The sequence below is a fragment of the Somniosus microcephalus genome, chromosome 12 (assembly GCF_052327205.1).
Source record: "Somniosus microcephalus isolate GS21.2 chromosome 12, FLI_Smic_1.0, whole genome shotgun sequence".
Classification (NCBI taxonomy): Eukaryota; Metazoa; Chordata; class Chondrichthyes; order Squaliformes; family Somniosidae; genus Somniosus; species Somniosus microcephalus.
This window is the reverse complement of record NC_140998.1, coordinates 69953430-69961899: the sequence shown is the minus strand read 5'-3', so window position 1 is coordinate 69961899 and position 8470 is coordinate 69953430.

Genomic DNA, 8470 nt, shown 5'->3' with positions numbered 1-8470 from the left:
CCACACCTTCCCTTCCCTCTGTTACTGACCATCACAGCGTCCTCTTGGCCACAATGCTGAAATAAAAGACACCACGAAGCAAACTTTCCAATCCAACTTTATACATCTATCCATCCAATATCACATCAAGAAATCAACTCATCACCTTTATGCATTCTCTCAGTGACTGTCTTGTGTGTACCTTTGCCTATCCTACTGATATCACACAGTGCTACCCTAGTTGCTACAGCATGGCTGGTGGAAGGCTGCTGACTTTCAGTGGGGGATACTACAAATGGTCGACCATGTGGAGCTGGTGGCTGGGAGTGTCAAATCGAGTGACGGTGTTTCTTCTTCACTCTCCTCTCCCTCTTCTTGGCCAACTACGGGCTAGGCAGGCTACATTTCTTGGATGTGTGAGATGAGGAAGGCCACAAGGGTGGAGTTGTTGTGAGGGGAGGGCGGGAAAGCAAGAAATGCATGCCAGAAGGAGGATAACGTACGAGGATACCCGCATTTTGTATCCTTTCAGCCCCGCTGCTGACCAAGGGCTCAGCCATGCCCCTGCCAAGAATGGGCTGCAGCGTCTCCTCCAAGGGGGTGAGGTTGAGGCTAGGAATGGGAGATGTTTCTCGTGATTGGTACAGAGTTGTTTGGTGGGGGGGGTTAGGGTAGGGTCATGCATTGAGCAGTGTGTGAGACTAGTGGTGCAGTTGGTAGGAGACAGATTTTGAAGATGCATTCACTGACCTTGACCACTGGTCTGAGGTCATGAAGCTTCTTTGGGCACTAGAACCAGGTGGTGGAGGCGACACTGCTGGCAGTGACAGCCTTGGTGATGTGGACCCATATCATTCTTTTTGGAGGGCCTCTCTTGCAGTGTTGACCCCCTGCACAAAGCTGGAGTGCTGTGTGCAAGACCCTGGGTGCCCCTTCCCTGGTTTGCTGAGCCATATGTGTTAGTGCTGAAGCACCGTTCCTATTTTTTGAGGTTCGGAAGGAAATTCAGCTTTAAGAGCTTAAAACTCCCATTTGGGACTTTTTAATGTTAATTTTTTTTTAAAAGGGCTGAAAACTGCATTTTTTCACTTTATTTTTATTTTACTAGTTGCATTACCCTTTTAATTTCCCACAATGCCTAGCGAACTCTCTTGCCTCGCTTCCAGAGGCTATTGGAAGCTGGAACGCCACTCCTGGACGGGAACTTTGACTCCCATGCCTGCACTAACGTCACCAGAAGAGTGTTACACGGTAAGTTAGCGCTGGGCTAAAAACCTTCAGTCCCCAACGTGAATTTTTCTCTGGTAGCGCTTCGTCCATTTTCAGTGGCCGTTAATCCAAGGCCGCAGTGACACTGGCAACTCTCGTGGTGGCCATGAATTTTTAGCCTAATGTCTCATACCTGGATCCCGAAATCATTTTGGATTTACCTCATACTTTTTATATTAAGCTGCATCTATCCAATCATTTAATCTGTCTTTTTCCAATTTGGATATACTTCTTTCTATTTCCAAATCTAGGTCATTTATATATAAAGTGAAATGCTAGGGCCTCGGCAACTATCACTCCCTGAAGGACAACAGTTATCATTGCCTGCCAATATGAGAAATGCCTCCTTTTATCCTAACTCCCTGCTTCCTATCTCCAATTATGTGCACCTCAATTTTAGCCAGCAATTTCCTGTGCAGTACCTTATCAAATGCTTTCTGAAAATCCATATATACAACAACAACTTGCATTTATATGATGTCTTTAATGTAAGGGACATTGCAAACCACTTTAGATGTAGGCTTAAGGAAAACTGATACTGAACCGGGAATAGACAGTCTAGATGGGGTGACTGAGGAGCTTTTTGAAGGAGGAGTGGGAGGTTGAGAGGTTTAGGGAGGGAATTCTAGAGATTAGGGCCCAGGTAGCTGAAGGCTCTGCTGCTAATAGTGGGGTAAAGGGAGGGGTAATGGATATAAGGCCAGAGTCAGAAGGACAGTATGTTTGTGGACAGGGATTGTAGGGTTTGAGGAAATTACAAAAATAGAGTGGGGCAAGGCTGAATCTAAGGAAGAGGATTTCAAATTTCATGTGGGGAGCCAAAGTAGGTCAGCAAGGACAGGGTGATGGACCAGCAGCACTTAGTGTGACATACATTGATACTCCTTTATCTACCACCTCAGTGTCTCCTAAGGGTGCACCAGATGAACATTTACAGTGGATCCATGCTAGAGTAGGAAGCGGTGCCTGTATTGATTTCTTTGTGGGTTCAATGACGAGACATTTATGAAAGAGAATGACTTTTACTCTAAAGTCTGTTCAACTCTTTTATACAGCATTTACAGGAGACATCAAGCTAGTGATGCATCTAGAACGAAACTGAAACTAAACTAAACTGCCTTGCTTGTCTCGGTCACATGCCCTCTGCTGGTCAGGCACAAGCAATCAATACATGCAATTATGCTGGTAAGGCATGATAATCAAACAGGCAAATAACATCACTATTTGCTGATATCATTACATCTCCCTTTCTTAAAACAAAAGTATTTTACTTTTAACTAACAACATGTTTTCTTTGTATTAATCTGCATTTTAACTGTAACACTTAATGAACTTACATTAACATTATCATTATCAAGGTTTTTTAACCTTGCTTTGTGTGTTCACATGAAATATGTCAATACACTAGAACTTGAAGAAAGAATAAGATAACATTACTTCCTTCTATAACAATAGTCCTTAAATTTGCTCAATGAGTCTCTCAGGAGGCTTCACGTGTCTCGACGATTTCTTCTCAGAACAACACCCTCATCTGTCTGAATGGTGTATGATCTTGGTTGAACTTCACTCAGGACAGTTCCCTTCTGAGTCCATGTGCTTGTTTTGTCTTTGAACCTTACTTGGTCACCAGTGTGGAGTTCAGGTAGGTTTTGTGTTCCTCTGTCATAGTAGTACTTTTGCTTTTCTTTCTGTTGTTCTTTGAACTTCCTCACTTTCTCCCCCTCTTTTCTTTTCAGGAGGTTCTCCGGGATGGGTAGGTTTGACCTTAGCCGACGTCCCATCAGGAGTTGGGCTGGTGACATACCACACTCGAGCGGCGTTGTGCGGTATACAAGCATGCTCTGGTAGAAGTCAGTTCCACTGTCTTTTGCCTTGTACATCAGTCTTTTCACTGTGTTTGTGGGCTCTCCTGGGTCAACAGCTCTGGACAACGTGTCTGCTGTATACATCAGCTTACCCGGTGTGTACACAACATTCAGTTCATCATAGACTGTCTCTCCTTCGCTTTCCACAACGAGGACTCTCTTTACCAGGTTCAGTCTCTCACAGGCTTTTAAACCTAGTATGGCTTGCACATCCTTTGGCACCACGATTAATGCTAGCGTGTGCTCTCTGTCCTTGTGTGTTACTTTGACAATGCATCTTCCTTTCACTGGTATATCAGTACCTGAGTATCCTGTCACTTTCACTTTTATTCCATGTATCTTTGGTCTGGGTCTAATTTTCTTAAAATCAGTCTCTGATATCACATTAACTTGTGCTCCAGTATCCAATTTAAATGGAATATGTATGTCATTCACTTTTAGTGTCAACATCCAGTCTCTTTCTTCTTTTTTGTTTTCAGACACAACATCTACATAGAACTCCTCTATGTCGCTTTCATCTACTGCATGGACCTTGCTTTGTTGCATTTGGTTCTTACAGCAACGGTGATAATGGTTGTTCTTGTTGCAACTATTGCATGTTTTACCATATGCTGGACACTTTCTTGGTGGATGCTGTGTACCGCATCGACTACATGACTTTCGATTGTCCCTTTCATTTTCGTTCGCTGGCCACGCCTCTTTTTTCACATTGGCGCTCTTTTTGTTAAACGGTTTGTGTCCGTTCTTACTCACTGCATCCACGTTGCAGCTACTGTCACTGAACAGCTCCTTTGCTTGCGACTTCACAGTCTCTGTAGCCCTACACAGTGCTATGGCTTTTCCCAGTTCTAGATCTTGCTCTCTTAGCAGTCTTTCCCTTAGACCATTACCTGGAATACCACACACCAGTCTGTCTTTTATCAGCGAGTCTGTCAGTCCCCCAAATTCACATGTTTTGCTTCGGTTTCTCAGTTCAGTCACATACTGATCAATAGTCTCACCCGTTTTCTGAACACATGTGAAAAATCTGTGCCTCTCAAACATCACGTTACGTTTAGGTATGCCGTAGGCCTCAAACTGTTCCATTATTTTATCTAGTTTCATTTTGTCTCCATCAGCAGCGAATGTGAAGTTATTATACACCTCCAGCGCTTCATCACCCACGGCATGTAAGAACAGTGACGATTTCTTTTTATTACTTTTCTCGTCAGCTCCGATTGCCGCTAAATACAACCCCACACGTTGTTTGAACCTTCTCCAATTTTCAGCCACATTACCTGTCAACTGAAGCTTCGCCGGTGGGAGTAAACCTTCCATTTTTCACTTCGTTAGCTATTCTCTAATGGTAAGTAACGATGTTCTCTTTTGGCTTGCTAATCTGTGGAGAGCTGATTTAACTTCAGATTTTTCCTCTTCATCTCTTTCAATCACTTCTGACACCATGTATTGATTTCTTTGTGGGTTCAATGACGAGACATTTATGAAAGAGAACGACTTTTAATCTAAAGCTTGTTCAACTCTTTATACAGCATTTACAGGAGACATTATGCTAGTGATGCATCTAGAACGAAACTGAAACTAAACTAAACTGCCTTGCTTGTCTTGGTCACATGCCCTCTGCTGGTCAGGCACAAGCAATCAATACATGCAATTATGCTGGTAAGGCATGATAATCAAACAGGCAAATAACATCACTATTTGCTGATATCATTACAGTGCCTACACTTAACTTAGTGCTTCGCCTGATGTCATTGAACTTTTTTCTCATTTGCTCCCAGTTACGGAGGACTATATTCATTCACTCTGCAATCTCTATCCATGCAGTTTGCACTTCCATTTTGAAAGGTAAGTGCCCTTGAACACCAAGCAAGACCACCTTCTGTTGCTGCACTTCCTACATCAGCGCTTCGAAACATTTACAAAATAGCCAATCGGAGTAACTGCACTTTCACAAATGACTGCTTTCTGAGTTTTTCTGTTCAAACATTAGATTTGGTCCTCTTAAAGAGGAACTGCAATGGCATAAATCACTTGTTCATGTGAGGGCTAATGATCGCAAAGACAGATTAAACATTTACTTCGAACTCTTTCAATAAAGGTGTAATCCACATTCCATACTTCTCATCCCCTCCTCTGAGGACCCGGGAATAGACAGTCTAGATGGGGTGACTGAGGAGCTTTAAACAAAATACTATAATTAATGCTGATTAAGTTGGTAATGAATTGCTTCATCTGGATTTTGTCGGGCACAGAGTAAGATTTCCCTTCAGTAGGATGAAATGATGAGAAGGAAAAATTAATTTCATACATTGCAATTCACACGATGCATTAAAAAAGATGGCCACTTGAGGGCACTCACATTGTGCAGGAGGGAACCTGAATCTTAAATGGACAGACATTCTCTGCATTTTAACCAGTTGAAAATATATCTTACTGTGTTATGCTTTTTTAATTTGTTCTTGGGATGTGGACAATGCTGGCAAGGCCACCTTTGTTGCTCTGAGGTGGTGGTAAGCCTTCTTTTGAACTGTTGCAATCCTTGTGGTGATGGTGCTCCCAAATTGTGGAGTATAGCAAATAAAGAAGAATGTGACACTTGCACCTTGAGTTAAATAAACTGCATTTTTACAGAAAATTAGTAGACAATCTAATAATTATTATAAACTGCAATTCATAAATTATCAACTAACTAACTAACTGACAATTTCAAAAATGTGGGAAAATTATAGTTTAAAGTTGATTTTAATTTTTAACTGCTTTGAGCTAGAAGCTATATTTTTATTTGAGGAAGTATTTTCCATATTTTTGTGAAATTAATTTTTTAAGATTAATTATCGATGCCCATCTCAGGTTTTGTGTAGCTCTAAAATGAGTTGGAGATGAAGAGAGATTTTCATAACAAACATCTCTAAGTACATGTTTGTAAAAGAGCATATAAATTATGTCAAGCATGCATCTTGTATTGTTGTATTAATAATTCAGCACTTTCTCTGCATTCATACCTCATGATTATAGTGTGGATATTTTATCAAAAAGCTTTAGGAGATTAATTTGGCGGTAACTGAATTCAAATATTCTGCAATTAAAACTATTTATACAGATATAAGGAATTAAATACTCTACCTTTCAGGAGCAGTAGTGATGACTAATCTGGGATTATTGAATTTTTTAATGTCATTTGAATAAAATAGCGACATTTTGAATGGTATTTTATTTTTGGTAAACAATTTTGAAATCTAAACTAAAGGTAAACTCTTTTACACGTTGATTTTTTTTATTGAACACATTTTAATTGTTATTTTATACTGTATTGGTTTAAACTATTACAGTCAATAGCCTTTTAAACTAGAATAGATAAACCTGGTCCTTAAACAGTATTTTATATCTTGTTGATCCAATAGTTTGCCATTATATTAATTTAATGAACATTATATAAGCATATTCTCCCACACATAGAACATAAATATTTTGACTCCCTTTAATTTCTGTTTTGGACCATTTTTCTCATGTGATATAAGGGAAATCGCCAGAAGTAAGATTTAGAAAAATAGTAAAGTAGTCAGCTGAATTTCTGCACGTTCACTTCAGAAGCAACACTCTGGATGTACAGTTGAGGATCATGAATCGTTCACTGAAGTATTTCTTCTGTATTATTGTCATATTGGGATCATTTTCCTTGGTGTTAAAATTGAAATAAAGGTGAAGTTCTGTGAGAAACGATCAAAAGTCAGGGTTTGCATTCAATTTTGCCTGGGTTTTCCAGTGTATAAATCCCTTTATTTAAATGTTTCACTTTACAGTGTGTCTTCCTTTTGTATTTCATTCTTAATCATAATTGATTAGAAGGTTAAATGGCTCAGAGTCCAAATGGGGCAACTGCAAAGTAACCTTGGATTTACTCTGCAATATTGATTTTTCAAAAGAAAGATTTACTGTATCACTGTTCTAGCAAATTGCTTCTTCTGGTTGTGTTTGCACTGAGTAAATTATCACTAAATTTACTGTATTCATGTCAAAGCCATCTTCCTTATGATGTTTCTTGGATTGCTTACAGAAGGTTTCTTGAAATATTGCAGTAATCTTTACTTTGTCCATTTACTTGAGATCAACATAAAAACAATCAAGTGATTTTGCTTTCTTATTGAAACTATGGCAAGTTTATTTAATTTCTGTTAATTATCCAACATAAACAAAGGGAAAAAGTAAGTTTTCCAAACAAATTCAGGTAATAAATTATTTTTCAGGTGTCTTTAACTCGAAGCAGGCAAAATATTCATAGCATGCAATAATACTGCATACACCCTCCCTGAATAAGATGTTTACTATAGCTTCTTCAGTGCACTTCTGTATTTTCTATATAAGATCTTGATGCATTTAGGTTTGCAATCAGAGTAAAGCTGCTGCCAGGAAAGTGGGCACAAGGGCTATATATGCCTCTTTATTAATTTAAGTAATTTATTTTAATACCAGACATACTGAGCTAATTTTTATAATTTTCTTTTCTGAGATAACTAACTTTTTGATGAAACAAATATGGTAATTGAAGAAAAGTATTCCACTCAGATCATACAGCTTTCATACAGCGATACTTCTCAGGTGCTACCACCAAGCAACTATTTAATGCAGTGCACCGCCACAACAATGGAAAAAGCATTTGAACATAGCAGTTTAATTAAAAGCCTCTCCTCTCAACTCATTGTTCACAATGAGCCCCAAAAGCTACAACTCTCCCATATATTCCCTTCAACGAGGGCCTCCTACTTTGCCTTAGCTATCGATCTCTTATTGGAACCCTTAAAAGAGAATCAAAGAGCCCAGTGGTTTTCAGGCAGGGGGAGTAGCAAAACACAAAACATTACATGCTGATGACATATTTGATCAGTCGCTCAACTTCTTCTACTCAGACCTTCCAAGATATCAAGAAATGTGTCCAGCTCTTGGGTTACAAATGTAGCTGACCCAGAATAAGTCAGTCCCTCATAGGGAATGCCCTCAAACAAATGAAAGGGTTATCTTTTGTCTGCTCAGAAATTAGCTTCAATGGGTGTAATGTTAATACCCAATTTGTCAGTCCTATACAAAAGAAAATTCAGTCCTTTCTCACTTGCTCATACACAACTAGTGAATTCAACTCAATAATTATGAACATATTCCTGCATCATTTATTTCCCTGGAAGTTCATGCCCACCCATAACTCACCAAAGGAGCTCTGAGATCTTGATAACATTCAGAATTCTAATCAGCAGGGAATCGGCCACATATATGGCTAAGATGTCGCCAAAGACCCAAAGCGAAAATCAGTCTCTCAAATTTTGGAAACTAATGGACACAACTCTGTGCATCATCAGCAGGAGTAT